The following is a 19,254-nucleotide window of genomic DNA, read 5'->3' on the forward strand; positions in this document are numbered from 1 at the left end:
TCGGTTTTCTTCTATTTTTTTATTTTTATAGAAATTCACGAACTTTTGCAAAATAAACTGAACTTTTCTCAAAATTGATAAACTTTTTCAAAGTTGATGATTTTTTAAATTTGTGATTTTTTTATGAAAATTGATGAACTTTTTCTTGAAATATGATGTTTTGCTTTCAAATGGAAGTTTGTTTTTTAAAATTTGACGAACTAATTTTCAAATAGATTAACTTTCTCCAAATTTGATTAACTTTTTATTAAAAGCAATGAACTGTTTTATGAATTCTATGAACTTTTTAAAAAAATTGATGATTTTTTTCAAAATCAGTGAACTTTTTTGATTTTCTCAACTGTTTTTCAATATCTTTGAACTCATTTCTCAAAATCAATGATTTTATAAATTCATGAACGTTTCCTAAATCATGTACTTTTGCAAATTCACAAACCTTTCTCTAATTCGTGAGCTTTTTGAAACCCGAGAACATTTTTTGATTCACAAATTTTTAAATACTAGGAAAATCGTACCTCCTTTTCTCCGGCGAGCAATAGATTTCTGCATAACAAGCAAAAAAAAAAACGAGTTGTGTCGCCGTGCGGATGACACGCAGTTGCTTGTCATGTGAGCGAGGGACGGACTTGGCGATTCATGGGGCGACACATGCCCGCGCGCCCCGTGTGCACTGTAACACATAACCGACGTTGAAGGCTGCAAGAGCTATTTCTCGATTTAAGCAAGACAATAGCTTGCTCTTGCTGAAGCAAGAACAACAATCGCGCCGACCCACTATATCTATACCACTATATAGTGTATGAGTAACACATCATATGAATCGTTGGTTCTCTACCATACAACGGCTTTCATCGGTTATTTCAAAACTGAAGAAACCGTGGCACCACACGTGCCGTTGGATCTCTCAATCACATAGTCAAAAGTTCAGGGATTCATGGGGTGTACCAACACTCTGACCAAAGCTCCAGAACTTTCATACAACTAGAGCTAGGCAGACCTTTAATGTAAATGCATGTGACTATGGTAGTATAACAACACGACAGGGAGAGAGAGTGTTAATTTGCTAGAAAAGTCTACATCTCTCAATTGTTGCATGCATGCATCGTACATGCCTTTCCCCCTCTTCTTTTTCTTTTAAGTAAAAAAAGAGCATGACAATGTTGGAAATATGCCCTAAAAGCAATAGTAAAGTGGTTATTATTATATTTCCTTAATCATGATAAAGGTTTATTATTTATGCTAGAATTGTATTGTCCGGAAACTTTAATACATATGTGGATACGTAAACAAATATTGTGTCACTAGTGAGCCTCTACTAGACTAGCTCGTTGGTCAAAAGATGGTTAAGGTTTCCTAACCATAGACATGTGTTGTCACTTGATAACGAGATCTCATCATTAGGAGAATAATGTGATGGAGAAGACCCATCCGTTATCATAGCATATGGTTGTTCAGTTCATTACTACTGCTTTCTTAATGTCAAATACACATTTCTTCGACCATGAGATCATGCAACTCCCAGATACCGGAGGAATACCTCGGGTGCTATCAAACATCACAACATAACTGGGTGATCATATATAAAGATGCTCTACAGGTATCTTCGAAGGTGTCTGTTAAGTTGGCAGGAATCGAGAGTGGGATTTGTCACTCCGTATGACAGAGAGGTATCTCTAGGCCCTCTCGGTAATACACATAACAAGAAGCTTGCAAGCAAAGTGACTAAGGAGTTAGTTACAAGATGATGTATTATGGAACGAGTAAAGAGACTTGCGGGTGATGAGATCGAACTAGGTATGGAGATACCGGCGATCGAATCTCGGACATGTAACATACCGACAGACAAAGGGAATTACGTATGTTATCATAAAGGTTTGACCGATAAAGATCTTCATAGAATATGTAGGAACCAATAGGGCATCCAGGTCCTGCTATTGGTTATTGACTGGAGAAACATCTCGATCATGTCCATATCATTCTCAAACCCGTAGGGTCCGCACACTTAACGTTCGTTGACGATATAGTATTATATGAGTTATGTGAATTGGTGACCGAATGTTGTTCGGAGTCCCGGATGAGACCATAGACATGACGAGGTGCTCCGAAATGGTCCGGAGGTAAAGATTGATATATAGGACGATACTATTTGGTCTCCGGAAAGGTTTCAGAATGCACAAAAGTTTTATCGGAGTGCCAGAAGGGGTTTCGAGAGGCCACCAGTACTTGGTGGGCGTCATGGGCCAAAGGAGGGAGGTGCACCAGCCCACTAGGGGGCTGGGTGTGCTCCACCTCCCCTGCCCACGCGCTAGGAAGGAAAGGGGGGCGCCAAGGCAGGGCAGCCGCCGGCCCCTCCCCTGCCATGTCCTCCACCCCTAAATAAGGAAAGGGGCGCCTAGGGCAGGAGCCTAGGGCTGGCCGCCGACCCCCTTGAGGGCGCCCTAGGGCTGCCTCCCCTCCCCCCACCTATTTATATGCAAAGAGAGGAGGGGGCAACACACACCACGATCCCCAAACCGTGTGCGGCGCCCCTCTCCCTTTAGTTCTAGTTCCTCCTCCGCCCACGTCCGTTGTGCTTGGCGAAGCCCTGCAGATAGTTTCACCACCACCGTCACCACACGGTCGTGCTGCTGGAACTCATCTACTACTTCGCCTCTCTTGGTGGATCGAGAAGGCAAGGATGTCATCGAGCTGAGCGTGTGCTGAACGCGGAGGTGACATACGTTCGGTGCTTGATCGGGACGGATCATGAAGGTGTACGACTACATCAACCGCGTTGATAAACACTTCCGCTTAGCGATCTACAAGGCTATGTAGACGCTCTCCCCCTCTCGTAGCTATGCATCTCCATGGATAGATCTTGTGTGTGCGTAGACAATTTTTGTTTTTGATGCAATGTTCCCCATCAGTGGCATCATGAGCCAGGTCTATGCATAGATGATATGCACGAGTAGAACACAAGGAGTTGTGGGCGGTGATGTTTGATATGTATCCAACATATCTATAATTTTTTATTGTTCCATGCTATTAAATTATCTGTTTTGGATGTTTTATATGCATTAATATGCCATTTTATATTATTTTTGGGACTAACCTATTAGCCTAGAGCCTAGTGCTAGTTTCTGATTTTTCCTTGTTTTTGAGTTTCGTAGAAAAGGAATATCAAACGGAGTCCAAACGGAAATAAACTTTCGCGATGATTTTTCTTGGACCAGAAGTCACCTACGAGACTTGGAGATGAAGTCAGAAGACCCACGAGGCGACGACAAGCCATAGGGGCGCGCCCCTGGCTTGTGGCCCCCTTGGGAGTCCCTTGACCTCCTACCTTGGCCTATAAATTCACATATATTCCCAAACCCTCAGAAGCATCCATGAAAATACTTTTCTGCCGCCGCAACCTTTTGTTCCCGTGAGATCCCATCTTGGGGCCTTTTTCGGCGATCTGCCGAAGGGGGATTCGATCAAGGAGGGCATCTACATCAACCCTATTGCACTTCTGATGAAGCATGAGTAGTTTACCACGGACCTACGGGTCCATAGCTAGTAGCTATATAACTTCTTCTCTCTCTCTTTGATCTTCAATACAATGTTCTCCTCGATGTTCTTGGAGTTCTATCCGATGTAATATTCTTTTGCCGTGTGTTTGTCGAGATCCGATGAATTGTGGATTTATGATCAGATTATCTATGAATATTATTTGAATCTTCTCTGAATTCTTATATGCATGATCTGATATCTTTGTATTTCTGTTTGAATTATCGGCCTGGTTTGGCCAACTAGATTGGTATTTCTTGCAGTGGGAGAGGTGCTTAGTTTTGGGTTCAGTCTTGCGGTGTCCTCACCCAGTGACAAAGTAGGGGTAGTGAGGCATGTATTGTATTGTTGCCATCAAGGATAAAAAGATGGGATTTTCATCATATTGCTTGAGTTTATCCCTCTACATCATGTCATCTTATTTAAGGTGTTACTCCGTTCTTTATGAACTTAATACTCTAGATGCATGCTGGATAGCGGTCGATGTGTGAAGTAATAGTAGTAGATGCAATCAGGAGTTGGTCTACTTGACACGGGCGTGATGCCTATATGCATAATCATTGCCTTGGATATCGTCATAACTTTGCGCTTTTCTATCAATTGCTCGACAGTAATTTGTTCACCCACCGTATTATTTGCCTTCAAGAGAGAAGCCTCTAGTGAAACATATGGCCCCAGGGTCTATTTTCCATCATATATTTTCATATCTATAAACCAAAAATACCTTGCTGCGATTTATTTACTTTTATTTTGTTTTACGTTTTAGCAATCTTTTATACCTATCTCTATCAGATCTCACCTGTGCAATTGACCGTGAAGGGATCGACAATCCCTTTATCGCATTGGGTGCAAGTGTTTGATTGTTTGTGTAGGTGCATAGCTTGGGGACTTGCTTGTACCTCCTACTGGATTGATACCTTGGTTCTGTAATAGAGGGAAATACTTATCTCTACTTTGCTGCACCACCCTTTCCTCTTCAGGGGAAAAACCAACGCAAGCTCAAGAAGTAGCAATGTTCATATTGCTTACCACCAATGTCTTATTTTGATTTGGCGGCATTGTGGGATGAAGCGGCCCGGGCCAACCTTACATGTCCATGCACATGAGACCGGTTCCATCGACTGACATGCAACTTGTTTTGCATAAAGGTGGCTGGCGGGTGTCTGTTTCTCCTACTTTAGTTGAATCGGATTTGACTATGGCCGTCCTTGCAGAAGGTTAAATAGAAACTTGATAATCACCATTGTGGTTTTGCGTAGGTAGGAATGGTTTTTCCTAGTTGCCTGTAGCAGCCACGCAAAACTTGCAACAACAAAGTAGAGGACATCTAACTTGTTTTTGCAGGGCATGTTGTGATGTGATATGGTCAAGATATGATGCAATATATGTTGATGTATGAGATGATCATGTTTTGTAATAAGTTGACGACTTGCATGTCGATGAGTACGACAACCGGCAGGAGCCTTAGGGTTGTCTTTAATTATTGCATGACCTACGTGTCAATCACTTAAGTGCCATATAATTGCTTTACTTTATCACTATGCGTTAGCAATAGTTGTAGAAGCAATAGTTGGCGAGACGACCCCGACGCTATGATGGAGATCAAGGTGTCGTGCCGGTGATGATGGAGATCATGTCGATGCTTTGGAGATGGAGATAAAAACACAAGATGATGATGGCCATATCATGTCACATATTTTTGATTGCATGTGATGTTTATCGTTTATGCATAATATTTTGCTTAGAACAACAGTAGTATTATAATATGATCCCTTCACTTAATTTCAAGATAAAAGTATTCTCCCTAAGTATGCATCGTTGCCAAAGTTCGTCGTTTCGAAGCACCTCGAGATGATCGGGTGTGATAGATTCTACGTTCACTTGCAACGGGTGTAAGCCAATTTTGCACATGCAAAATACTTGGGTTAAACTTGACGAACCTAGCATGTACAGACATGGTCTCGGAACATTGGAGACTGAAAGGTCGAACGTGAGTCATATAGTAGATATGATCAACATAGAGATGTTCACCATTGAAGACTACCCCATCTCACGTGATGATCGGACACGGGTTAGTTGATTTGGATCATGTATCACTTAGACAACTTGAGGGTTGTTGATTTAAGTGGGAGTTCATTAGTAATTTTATTATATGAACTAAAATTTATCATGAACTTGGTCTTAATAGTTTTTTCATATCTATGTTGTAGACCAATGGCCTGTGCTACCGTCCCCTTGAATTTTAATGCGTCCCTAGAGAAAGCTAAGTTGAAAGATGATGGTAGCAACTACACAGATTGGGTCCATAACTTGAGATTATACTCATTGCTGCACAGAAGAGTTATGCGCTTGATGCACCACTAAATGAAAGACCTACCGCAGGAGCTGAAGCAGATGTTATGAATGTCTAGCAAGCTCGATCTGATGACTACTCGATAGTTCAGTGTGCCATTCTTTACAGCTTAGAACTGGGACTTCAAAAGTGTTTTGAACGCCATGGAGCATATGAGATGTTCCAAGAGCCGAAGTTAATATTTCAAGAAAATGCGTGGGTTGAGAGATATGAAGTTTCCAACAAGTTCTTTAGCTGTAAGCTGGAGAAGAACAGTTCTGTTAGTGAACACATACTCAAAATGTCTGGGTATCATAATCACTTGAATCAGCTGGGAATTGATCTTCCAGTTGGGAGTGTTATTCACAGAGTTCTTCAGTCACTGCAACCAAGCTACAAAGGCTTTGTGATGAACTATAATATGCAAGGGATGACGAAAACGATTCCCGAGCTCTTCGCGATGCTGAAATCGGTGGAGGTAGAAATCAAGGGGCATCAAGTGTTGATGGTTAACAAGACCACTAGTTTCAAGAAAAAGGGCAAGGGAAAGAAATGGAACTTCAAGAAGAATGGCAAGCAAGTTGCCACTCCCATGAAGAATCCCAAAGATGGACCCAAGCCTAAAACTGAGTGCTTCTACTACAAAGAAAATGGTCACTGGAAGCGGAACTACCCCAAATACTTGACAGATAAGAAGGATGGCAAAGTGAACAAAGGTATATGTCGGTGCAATGATAGGCCCCTTATGTTTTGGAGTTTGTTGACATAAACATTATGGGACTTATGTGTTTGCTAGTGCACAGAGAGTAACAGGTCGCTGAAGTATCGAGGAGTTTGATGCAAACGACGAAGATAATCTCCCTGCATGGCAGCGAAGGTTATCACCGAAGATGAAGCTAACAAGAGTGACCCCTAAAAATTGCTGAAGTCCAAGAAATTGGTTCGGTGTATGTTCGAAGGAAATGATTGTGCTCGAGGTAGATTGAAGACGGGATGAAGACATAGCATTTGTTTCATTCTTCTTCTTTCATTGAGTCATAGGACCACTGTACTATTAAGATGGGTGTAGCGCTTGAAGCTTTGATTCTCTGATGCTAAACCCAAATTCTATGAAGCTGTGAGAGAAATCTATTTGTGTTCGGAGCAAATACTTGCCAGCGAGAGACTATGATCTTCTTCACTGTGAGAGATTTGTCTCGAGAACGAGGAGTTAGTATTACTTGTTCCTCAAGTAATGTCACCGTTGCTCCAAAATCCGACTGTTGTGAACATGTCAGTTGGCCATTGGCTGGACCTCGTGTCCAAAATGGTCATTTCCCATCTGGGAAGGTTGCGGCTATAAATAGCCACCCCGCGCCGGCTTTGTCCGGTGGTTGCTCTGTTTGATTCTGAGAAGATAGTTGAGAAACCCACTCTCTGAGCGATTTGAGTTTAAAATCCACTGAGAGAAAAACCATAGAGCCGAAGAAGTAGATAGTGGTTTAGCATCACTGGAATCTAAGTTTAGTACGCTCCGCCTATTACTCTTGAGAGTTGCAAACTCTCTAAATAGTTAGGTGTCAATTTCTTCAGAGACCAAGAGTGATTGTGGTTCTCGAAGAAGAATTTTGTAAAGGTTCAGAGACCACCTTCAAGTATCTACCATGAGTAATCGACATCGGTTAACAAATCGATTTTCGAGAAGAATAGGGTGAAGAGAATTTATCTTTCGTGTTAAGTCACAACCCCTCCAACCAGATATAGTCCTTGTGCAGAAGGACGAACTGGTCAAACAAATACCTTGTCACCATCTAGCATCTTCGATTACCTCTCTCACCCAAGTTTATCTTCAATGCATTTTCATTCATATGATTTGCATCGATGCATGTCTTAATTTCCTTTCAGTACTCTGTTTTAGTTCACTGTAGCTTGGTTTTCACTCATTGCGCTGCTGGGTTATGAGAGATTTAAGTTTTCCGAAGAAAATTTAAAACTCCCATTCACCCCCTCTGGTAGACATACTGCGTTCCTACAATTGGTATCAGATCAAGGTACTCCTTGACTCTGCTCATTTTAGTCTAACGAGTTTGGAATTTAAGTATGTCTTCGGTGAACTACAAGTCGCATCTCAAGATTCCCATATTTGATGGGATGGACTACCCCTTCTAGAAGGAGAAGTTGAAGATCTGTCTCCGATCAATAGATGATGATATGTGGAACATGGTGCAGCTCGGGCTCACAGTCGTTATTCCTCAAGCTCCTACCGATGAAGAAAAGAAGTGTGACGCCCCCGATTTGACCGTACACTAATCATGCACGCAAATGTGTACCATCAAGATCAAGGACTCACAGGAAGATATCACAACACAACTCTACAAATAAAATAAGTCATACAAGCATCATATTACAAGCCAGGGGCCTCGAAGGCTCGAATACAAGAGCTCGATCATAGACAAGTCAGCGGAAGCAACAATATTTGAGTACAGACATAAGTTAAACAAGTCTGCCTTAAGAAGGCTAGCACAAACTGGGATACAGATCGAAAGAGACGCAGGCCTCCTGCCTGGGATCCTCCTAACTACTCCTGGTCGTCGTCAGCGGGCATCACGTAGTAGTAGGCACCTCCGGTGTAGTAGGAGTCGTCGTCGAAGGTGGCGTCTGGCTCCTGGGCTCCAACATCTGATTGCGACAACCAGGTAGAAGGGATAGGGGGAAAAGAGGGAGAAATCAACCGTGAGTACTCATCCAAAGTACTCGCAAGCAAGAAGCTACACTACATATGCATGGGTATCAAATGGAATAAGGGTATCATATGTGGACTGAACTGCAGAATGCCAGAATAAGAGGGGGATAACTAATCCTGTCGAAGACTACGCTTCTGGCAGCCTCCGTCTTGCAGCATGTAGAAGAGAGTAGACTGAAGTCCTCCAAGTAGCATCGCATAGCATAATCCTAACCGATGATCCTCCCCTCGTCGCCCTGTGAGAGAGCGACCACCGGTTGTATCTGGCACTTGGAAGGGTGTGTTTTATTAAGTATCCGGTTCTAGTTGTCATAAGGTCAAGGTACAACTCCAAGTCGTCCTGTTACCGAAGATCACGGCTATTCGAATAGATTAACTTCCCTGCAGGGGTGCACCACATAACCCAACACGCTCGATCCCATTTGGCCTGACACACTTTCCTGGGTCATGCCCGGCCTCGGAAGATCAACACGTCGCAGCCCCACCTAGACCAACAGAGAGGTCAGCACGCCGGTCTAAACCTAAGCGCCTAGGGGTCTGGGCCCATCACCCTTAGCACACCTGCACGTTGCGTGGGCGGCCGGAAGCAGACCTAGCCTAGTAGGCGTTCCAGTCCAATCCAGCACGCGCCCCTCCGTTGCTGACGTCACGAAGGCTTCGGCTGATACCACGACGTCGAGTGCCCATAACTGTCCGCGCGTAGATGGTTAGTGCGTATAGGCCAGTAGCCAGACTCAGATCAAATACCAAGATCTCGTTAAACGTGTTAAGTATCCGCGAACGCCGACTAGGGCCAGGCCCACCTCTCTCCTAGGTGGTCTCAACCTGCCTGTCGCTCCGCCTCAAAGTAACAGTCGGGGGCCGTCGGGAACCCAGGCCCACCTCTACCGGGATGGAGCCACCTGCCCCTTCAGCCCCCATCTCCGAACAGTATCCCAGGTAAGGTAACTGTGTAAAGTATATTGTATATGCCCGTGGTCACCTCCCGAAGTGATCACGGCCCAGTAGTATAGCATGGCAGACGGACAAGAGTGTAGGGCCACTGATGGAACACTAGCATCCTATACTAAGCAGTAGGATAGCAGGTAATGGTAACAATAGTAGTAGCAAGGATAGGCTATGCATCAGGATAGGAATAACGAAAAGCAGTAACATGCTACACTACTCTAATGCAAGCAGTATAGAGAAGAGTAGGCGATATCTGGTGATCAAAGGGGGGGCTTGCCTGGTTGCTCTGGCAAGAGAGAGTGGTCGTCAACACAGTCGTACTGGGTAGCAGCGGCGTCGGTCTCGGTGTCTAGCAGAGAAGAGGGGGAAGAAACAATAAATATAATGCAAACAAATGCATGACGATGCATTGACATGACAAAGCGTGATGCTAGGCGTGCCCTAACGCGGTACGAGGTGGTACCGGTGAAGGGGGAAAACATCCGGGAAAGTATTCCCGGTGTTTCGCGTTTTCGGAGCCGAGGGGGAAAGTTGCGTGTTTGCTATGCTAGGGATGCGTGGCGGACGAACGGGCTGCGTATCCGGGTTCGTCTCGTCGTTCTGAGCAACTTTCATGTACAAATTTTCATCCGGGTTACGGTTTATTTTATATTAATTTTAAAAGGGTTTAAATCATTTTTTAGGATTTATTTAATTACTTAATTCTAACATTATCCAGAACAGTACATGCTGATGTCATCATGACATCAGCATGATGTCAGCAGTCAACAGAGGTGTTGACTGGGTCGCTGACGTGTGGGTCCCACATGTCATAGGTATAATAACCAAATTAACCTATTAATCAGTTTAATTAGTTAACTAGGTAACTTATGTTTAATTAGTTTAATTAAACATGGATTAATTAAGTTAATTAATTTAGTTATTAATTAATTAATTAACATTTTTATTTACTTATTACTAATTTATTTATTTTTAATTAATTATATATATTTTTATAAATCGTTTTCGTTCTGGGTCTAGGCCCACCTGTCATTGGCACATGGGGGGTGGGGCCTAGCTGTCATAGGCCCAGCGGCCTTAACGGGCGCTGGGTAGACGGGTTTCAGGCGCTGGGGCTGACGCCCATCCCGTTTGGGCCGTTTGGGCGCGGTTGGGGAGCGGCGGCCACCATGGGGCGGACGGGGCTCCGGCGAGCCACCGAAGAGGCGGCGACTGGCGCTGGGGTGAAGGGCAACGGCCCTGTGGGCACCGACGGTCGCGGTCGCAGCCGGAGCAGGGCGGCGCGGGTAGCGGAGACAGCGCGTCGCACGGGGAAGGAGCAGCAGGGGCGGGGAGCGCCGTGGGACGACACGCAGCGGGCGCCGGTCAGGGACGCAGAGCGCGGTGGCTGCGCGGTGGCGCGGGCGGAGCCGCGCCGGAGCAGCAACGAGCAGGGGGGAGGCGCACGAGGCTCGCGACAAGGAGGCCAGCGGAGTACGCGGGACGGCGCGTGCGGGGTAAGGCAGCAAGGGCGCAGCGGGCGGGGCGCGAGGCGCGGCCCCGAGCGGCGTGCACGGCGATGCAGTGCGGGGTGGGGCATAGGAGAAGGAGGGTGGGCCTCACGTCGGGTGTAGGGTCTAGGCAGCGGGGCTCGTGGGGGAGGACGGGGACGTCGTTGGCGTCGAGGAGGCAGGCCGGTGGGGGGGGGGGAAGCGCCGGCGAGGCCCAGGCTGGGAGGGGGCGACGGCGTTCGGCGGTGACATCGGGCGTCGAGGACGCGGTCACCCCGATCCCGATCTGGATCGGGGGAGCGAGGGGGCAGAGAGAGTGGGGGCGAGTGGGGGAGTGGGGCGTCGTGCGCTAGGGTTTGGGGGCGTGGGGGGGCTAAGTGGTGCGGGGGTGGGCCGATTGGGGCCAGTTGGGCTGGCCAGCAGCTGGGCCGGCCTTTTGTTTCCCTTTTTGTATTTATTTGTTTTCTGTTTATTAGTTTTCTATTTTATTTTCTATATATTTTTGTTTTATAAAATATACAAGTAGTACCTAAATTAGTGTTACAAAATACCCCAATGCCACAAAAAGTTTGGTGACAAAATAAAATAGTTTAGTAATTTATTAATTGAAAAAGGAATTTAATTAATTGTTTTTGCTACTGTTTAAACCCTTATAGTTCATTTAAGCATTTTTTTAAAAGCTTGGTTTCTCCACCATAATTGCTTACGATTTATTTGAAACAACCCGAACATTTTAGTTTTGATTTTTGTTACTTTTGTTGCTTGCTTTTCTTTTGAATTTGAATTTGAATCGATTTCGAACTAACGCGAGATTAGCAACCGTAATCGAGGTGACGTGGCATTATTAGCAGAGGTTACTGTAGCTTGATTATCCGGGCATCACAATTCTCCTCCACTACAAGAAATCTCGTCCCGAGATTTAGGAGGGGAGTAAGGGGGAAAGTTCTGGTTTCGACATTCTAACGGATCTTCTCGAAGAAGTTAATCCCTTTCATTGATGTCTTCAATTCTTTATTCCAATGCATCATGAGAAACTTGTCATCATTTCTTCAGGAACTCCATCGTACTTACGAAAAGATAAGGGGCAGCTCAGCTACGACAAAATGCTTTTGAGGGAAACAATATGGGGTTAACCCATGAATGAGTATAAGATTATCTCTCGAGTTGAACATATGAAATACATCGAGAGTAAGGTACGAAGGTACAATAAGAGGTTCCAAGCGGATAGATAGTTGCTCGAAGTCTGAACCAGAGTGAGAAAGGGGTTCAGAGTAGCGAGAGTAAGTATTGCGTCTGATATCAGAATAGATCACTAGGACGGTGGCCCGTGAATTACCTATGAAGTCAAGCGTGAGGAATAACTTTGGCAACAGGGTGTACAAGAGAGTCAGGTTTCGATCCTGTGGAACTGTGGGTTATGGGCCCACCATGTGGTTAAAAGTAGGAAAGTCGGTGACATCTTGCACGATCATGTAAGCAAGGTATGTCAGAGGATAGTCTGTCGGTTATGTCAGCAACAGCATCGGTACCAAGGGCGAGGGACGAAGAGAACCATTTTCCTGCTCGTTGAACAAGGAGGACCAATAGGCAAAGTTCTGGTCCATCGGTGGTTACCAAAATGTCACCAACAATAGTAACAGGGTCTTACTGACAGAGTTGTACACCGAGGTGCTTACCTAAGCAGGGAATTACCACTGCTCAATTAAGCAGATTATAAGAAAGTTTGAGCAAAACAACGAAAAGGAAAATGTGTTTAAACACATATATCAGGGGTATATCCCTCCCAAAGTCAAGCCGAGGATGATATCCAAGACAGGATATAAAGTAGAAAATCCTTTTGGTAGGGGAGAGAAATTTCATGACATTACCCATACAACGGTGTTTGGATAATTGAGCAGGAAAATTTAGCATTGGGCTTCAATTGTTCTTGTTGAAAATCGGAGTACCATAGACATGCTTCGAGATAGCACTGACAGGGTCTTCAAGAAAAGGTCAGACCTTGACAAAGGATCCATCAGGAATAACTTGTAGAATAAGTCTTACGATTTCCTCATGGAAGAATGGATAACCTTACTGGCCAGGTGTGCTAGGCATGACATCACCTTACCGGGTCATATGAGGATCAATGTTATAACTCTTGAAAATATGTTCCAACCATCATATCTGACCGAGATTCAGATCTGATTGGTGTCAAGATACCCCAGACTCGGGATGTCTGAGAAGAAAAGGTGCAACACAAATTGATGGCATGACATTGTAAGATTCTCGGGAAATGAACTATGGGAGCGAGTTCCGAACAAGGGTTCACCATTAAATCAAGGAGAGGTGAGGAGGTGACTGAATGACTCAGCGACAATCCATTGAGGTTTCCAAAAGATGGATTTCCCCAACTATGTGAACAAGGAGATAACCTTATCTAGATCAATTAACTTAATGATGTATGCTCGAGGAAAACATACACAATTAAACATTGGTTGAAATGTGCACCCGAAATATGGGCTTAGGTAGCATGTCCGATGTTAGAATGGTGATTCGATAACCAATGGTCTAAGAATGAAAGGTCGACCATTAACTCCAAAGCAATATGGTTGCTAGAAGTACAGAATCCAAGCAACATCGTTCACCTGTTGGTATCCCGGCTAGAATCAACACGGGAACCAAGAAAGAATGATGATGGTGAGAACTATCACTATACCAAGAATTTTTTTTAAGAGGGGGTGAAATTCTTGCCACACTCTTAACATAAAAGACGGTAATACTCCAAGGTAAAGAAGAACAGATGCTGGATAGCAAGGAACTCAAGGTATAACAGAAATCTCAATCAAGTTTGTGTTGGAGGGAAGTCAATAAGGTGGTCGATGATAACACAGATCATCGAGGGCAAGGATGATATTTCTCATCATGAACTCAATTGATATCCAAGAAGAAGTCAAAGTGTTGAAGGTGATCCGACACATTTGCCGGGAGGTTTCAAGAGGATGCAATCAAACAACAACGGCAACAAGCAAGGAAATGACGAAGTGGCAAGTTATAGGATCGATATATAAGATGCAAGCTCGGGACCAAAGTTGCCTTTCAAGACAAGCAACATGATGTTGAAAGCTCGACGTAAGTCGTGCTCACACACTAAAGAATTCATGCCCCAGAGAAGGACGCGGTAGCACAGTCAAAAGTAGAAATACCAGAATGCAGCCGATAGTTTAGGAATGACCAGATTGGGTTCGGAATTTCCTAGTAAAAATACTAGGGGTATTTGATTTGTAGTGCGAAATAATTTCACTAGTCGGTGCCCTCGGTTGACAACAACCCCGAACCCGTAGAGTGATTACGACAAGGAAATACATTACTTCAACAAAGTTAGTAAGATGTGGTGCAATGGCAAGGCATCTCCGAGATACCAGGGGGTAATACTCGAAGGTAGAACATGATAGAAGTAGAACCGAGTCATTGACCTATGACAGTAGATACTTCAACCTTGCGAAAAATAGACGAGGCACTGGAATGAATTCCCATCAGATATATCAGATCAGGACATCATGGTTGGAACCATAACTGTAAGGAATCAATTTCAAAAATACCGAAAGAATCATACAACTGGATAATCATTTGCAAGAAGCTTCCGAGATGGTCTACATCATTTTCATGGGCATGAACACAAAGCTCAAGGTCGACTCCCACTTCTCCAAAGCATAACCTTACATTCACTTCTTGTTTCGATAATGGCATTAGTGTTGAAAGTTTTACCTGGTGAAATACCAGATGAGTATGACCCGTGAAAACTTCCGAGTTCACACATATTAAGGAAGGCATAGGTTCAACCCATCAGGGCATCTTAGGAACATATACCACAAACTTCAGAGTAAATAATACAAGCTCGAAAGTAGAGCATGGTTGGCAAAAAGGAGAGGATACAATTTACCAAAGGCATTATGTATCGGAGAAAGAACTCACAAGGTGATTAATTATGAAGGACACTGTCGGACAATAATCCAACAGTGGATATGGCGATCCACAATGGAGCTGATGTGAGTATTGATACCCAATCAAAGGAAGAAAGAATGCAAATGCATCGGTTTATAGGACATCTGAATAATTCAACGTTTAAATAGCAAAGGAATTATGATTTTTAAATCAAGGGATCAGGAGCAACGCTCAGATCAAGGATGGATAAGTTGAATAGACTTAGGGGTACCATCGATGGCAATCTGATTGGCCGAGAACCAGCTCATGTTCGAAAGACGTCTGAGCGGAAGGATAATTTATAAGGATCAACTGATGATTGCGTGCATTCGCACACATATAGAATCAACGGACTTAAATGATAGTGACAAAGGATGCCAATAAGATTACTAGACTTATGGGATTAACCAAAATGTAAGCAAGCAAGAATTTCAAGAGCAATAGGTTGTTGAGGATCTTTGAAAGATCGAATGGTATTTCAAAAGCTTTTGTGAAATACCAGAATCAACTGGGGATGAGCGGATACTCGATGAGTGCGAGAAATTATCCGTAGGGATATTCACGTGGCAAAGAACTGCAAGGCAGTAGCCACAAAGTATTCTCAGAACAATAGAGAGAATTTTCGGTGTATCTTGTAATACAAGAGCAGCCGGGAATAAAGGTAAGAACGACAAGTGCATGTATTTATCCATAGAGATATATCGATAATAGGGAATTGCAAAAGTGACGGGCACAAGGGTCTCGGGAATGATCGAAGAGTATCTTCAACATCTTCTGGTGCAGCCGGCGATCATCTATGATAAGGGGGCTCTCCGGGAGAAGTAGTTACGAGAACCTAGAGTCAAATTTAGTAAAATCATTTAACCCGAGTAGAAGGGAGATAAGAGTCACAGAGTAAAGGTCGAGGAGTAAAAGATCCTAGTACCACCCAATGGCGACGTGTGCCCGTAAGACACACAGCCAAGTTAGTAAAAGTTTTGCAATGCCTAGACTCAACTTCGGCCAAGGAGTTGGAAAGGGGGATTCCTACAGGCAGTCAGCTCTGATACCAACTTGTGACGCTCCCGATTTGACTGTACACTAATCATGCACGCAAATGTGTACGATCAAGATCAAGGACTCACGGGAAGATATCACAACACAACTCTACAAATAAAATAAGTCATACAAGCATCATATTACAAGCCAGGGGCCTCGAAGGCTCGAATACAAGAGCTCGATCATAGACAAGTCAGCGGAAGCAACAATATCTGAGTACAGACATAAGTTAAACAAGTCTGCCTTAAGAAGGCTAGCACAAACTGGGATACAGATCGAAAGAGACGCAGGCCTCCTGCCTGGGATCCTCCTAACTACTCCTGGTCGTCGTCAGCGGGCATCACGTAGTAGTAGGCACCTCCGGTGTAGTAGGAGTCATCGTCGAAGGTGGCGTCTGGCTCCTGGGCTCCAACATCTGGTTGCGACAACCAGGTAGAAGGGATAGGGGGAAAAGAGGGAGAAAGCAACCGTGAGTACTCATCCAAAGTACTCGCAAGCAAGAAGCTACACTACATATGCATGGGTATCAAATGGAATAAGGGTATCATATGTGGACTGAACTGCAGAATGCCAGAATAAGAGGGGGATAACTAATCCTGTCGAAGACTACGCTTCTGGCAGCCTCCGTCTTGCAGCATGTAGAAGAGAGTAGACTGAAGTCCTCCAAGTAGCATCGCATAGCATAATCCTAACCGATGATCCTCCCCTCGTCGCCCTGTGAGAGAGCGACCACCGGTTGTATCTGGCACTTGGAAGGGTGTGTTTTATTAAGTATCCGGTTCTAGTTGTCATAAGGTCAAGGTACAACTCCAAGTCGTCCTGTTACCGAAGATCACGGCTATTCGAATAGATTAACTTCCCTGCAGGGGTGCACCACATAACCCAACACGCTCGATCCCATTTGGCCTGACACACTTTCCTGGGTCATGCCCGGCCTCGGAAGATCAACACGTCGCAGCCCCACCTAGACCAACAGAGAGGTCAGCACGCCGGTCTAAACCTAAGCGCCTAGGGGTCTGGGCCCATCACCCTTAGCACACCTGCACGTTGCGTGGGCGGCCGGAAGCAGACCTAGCCTAGTAGGCGTTCCAGTCCAATCCAGCACGCGCCGCTCCGTTGCTGACGTCACGAAGGCTTCGGCTGATACCACGACGTCGAGTGCCCATAACTGTCCGCGCGTAGATGGTTAGTGCGTATAGGCCAGTAGCCAGACTCAGATCAAATACCAAGATCTCGTTAAACGTGTTAAGTATCCGCGAACGCCGACTAGGGCCAGGCCCACCTCTCTCCTAGGTGGTCTCAACCTGCCTGTCGCTCCGCCTCAAAGTAACAGTCGGGGGCCGTCGGGAACCCAGGCCCACCTCTACCGGGATGGAGCCACCTGCCCCTTCAGCCCCCATCTCCGAACAGTATCCCAGGTAAGGTAACTGTGTAAAGTATATTGTATATGCCCGTGGTCACCTCCCGAAGTGATCACGGCCCAGTAGTATAGCATGGCAGACGGACAAGAGTGTAGGGCCACTGATGGAACACTAGCATCCTATACTAAGCAGTAGGATAGCAGGTAATGGTAACAATAGTAGTAGCAAGGATAGGCTATGCATCAGGATAGGAATAACGAAAAGCAGTAACATGCTACACTACTCTAATGCAAGCAGTATAGAGAAGAGTAGGCGATATCTGGTGATCAAAGGGGGGGCTTGCCTGGTTGCTCTGGCAAGAGAGAGTGGTCGTCAACACAGTCGTACTGGGTAGCAGCGGCGTCGGTCTCGGTGTCTAGCAGAGAAGAGGGGGAAGAAACAATAAATATAATGCAAACAAATGCATGACGATGCATGACATGACAAAGCGTGATGCTAGGTGTGCCCTAACGTGGTACGAGGTGGTACCGATGAAGGAGGAAAACATCCGGGAAAGTATCCCCGGTGTTTCGCGTTTTCGGGCAGAGGAGCCGGAGGGGGAAAGTTGCGTGTTTGCTATGCTAGGGATGCATGGCGGACGAACGGGCTGCGTATCCGGGTTCGTCTCGTCGTTCTGAGCAACTTTCATGTACAAAGTATTTTCATCCGGGTTACGGTTTATTTTATATTAATTTTAAAAGGTTTAAATCATTTTTTAGGATTTATTTAATTACTTAATTCTAACATTATCCAGAACAGTACATGCTGATGTCATCATGACATCAGCATGATGTCAGCAGTCAACAGAGGTGTTGACTGGGTCGCTGGCGTGTGGGTCCCACATGTCATAGGTATAATAACCAAATTAACCTATTAATCAGTTTAATTAGTTAACTAGGTACCTAATGTTTAATTAGTTTAATTAAACATGATTAATTAAGTTAATTAATTTAGTTAATTAATTAATTAATTAACATTTTTATTTACTTATTACTAATTTATTTATTTTTAATTAATTATATATATTTTTATAAATCGTTTTCGTTCTGGGTCTAGGCCCACCTGTCATTGGCACATGGGGGGTGGGGCCTAGCTGTCATAGGCCCAGCGGCCTTAACGGGCGCTGGGTAGACGGGTTTCAGGCGCTGGGGCTGACGCCCATCCCGTTTGGGCGCGGTTGGGGAGCGGCGGCCACCATGGGGCGGACGGGGCTCCGGCGAGCCACCGAAGAGGCGGCGACTGGCGCTGGGGTGAAGGGCAACGGCCCTGTGGGCACCGACGGTCGCGGTCGCAGCCGGAGCAGGGCGGCGCGGGTAGCGGAGACAGCGCGTCGCACGGGGAAGGAGCAGCAGGGGCGGGGAGCGCCGTGGGACGACACGCAGCGGGCGCCGGTCAGGGACGCAGAGCGCGGTGGCTGCGCGGTGGCGCGGGCGGAGCCGCGCCGGAGCAGCAACGAGCAGGGGGGAGGCGCACGAGGCTCGCGACAAGGAGGCCAGCGGAGTACGCGGGACGGCGCGTGCGGGGTAAGGCAGCAAGGGCGCAGCGGGCGGGGCGCGAGGCGCGGCCCCGAGCGGCGTGCACGGCGATGCAGTGCGGGGTGGGGCATAGGAGAAGGAGGGTGGGCCTCACGTCGGGTGTAGGGTCTAGGCAGCGGGGGCTCGTGGGGGAGGACGGGGACGTCGTTGGCGTCGAGGAGGCAGGCCGGTGGGGGGGGGAAGCGCCGGCGAGGCCCAGGCTGGGAGGGGGCGACGGCGTCGGCGGACATCGGGCGTCGAGGGCGCGGTCACCCCGATCCCGATCTGGATCGGGGGAGCGAGGGGGCAGAGAGAGTGG

This window comes from Triticum urartu, chromosome 4, assembly GCF_003073215.2.
Source record: "Triticum urartu cultivar G1812 chromosome 4, Tu2.1, whole genome shotgun sequence".
Lineage (NCBI taxonomy): Eukaryota > Viridiplantae > Streptophyta > Magnoliopsida > Poales > Poaceae > Triticum > Triticum urartu.